Source organism: Egretta garzetta, unplaced genomic scaffold, assembly GCF_000687185.1.
Source record: "Egretta garzetta isolate BGI_Z169 unplaced genomic scaffold, ASM68718v1 scaffold42, whole genome shotgun sequence".
In the NCBI taxonomy this organism is placed as follows: domain Eukaryota; kingdom Metazoa; phylum Chordata; class Aves; order Pelecaniformes; family Ardeidae; genus Egretta; species Egretta garzetta.
This window is the reverse complement of record NW_009258782.1, coordinates 1,250,421-1,250,933: the sequence shown is the minus strand read 5'-3', so window position 1 is coordinate 1,250,933 and position 513 is coordinate 1,250,421. Positions and strand designations below refer to the sequence as shown.

The window sequence follows — 513 nt, the reverse complement described above, 5'->3', positions numbered from 1 at the left end:
GTTCAGGGTCCCCGAGGCAGCTCTGCCCAGCGGCTCCCCGCACCCTCCCATCGCTCTCTGCCCCAGCTTCAGCCCCGGGGATGCCGTGGGGTGCGAGAGGGGCCAGACCCGGGGCGGCTGTGGTGCGGCAGGGAGCTAGCGGTGGCCTTCCTCCCCTCCCCGTGGGTTCCTCTCGTCTCCAGAGGCCGGGGGGACCCCGCTGAGGTTATCGGAGAGAGACCGGCCGAGCCCTCCTGGACGCCCGACGCGGGGCGGATCCGGAAACGCTGGGGCGGGAGACCAGGTCGCTTTGCTCCCGGGACCCCATCCATCCCCAGTCACTTTGCCCCTTTCCTCCTCCTCGCTCCCTATTTTTGCCACGTGTTTCCCAGTCCCCGGCATCCCAAATGACAGCACCAGGGATGAATCCTGCTCTCAGCCTCACCGAGGTGCCGGCATCTCTGGTGCTGCCAGCACAGCCCGAGCCCGTTCCTGTCCCGCTGCTGGGAGGCTGCTGGCCCCATCCTGCACCTC

The 513-nt window shown here is 69.0% G+C and overlaps 1 protein-coding gene across 1 annotated transcript in view; it reads left to right on the top strand.

The window, feature by feature from the left end:
- The window catches only part of LOC104135737 (unconventional myosin-XV), a gene marked incomplete at its 5' end in the record, with an annotated part of 31,329 nt that overhangs the window by 2,115 nt on the left and 28,701 nt on the right, over nucleotides 1-513 (top strand).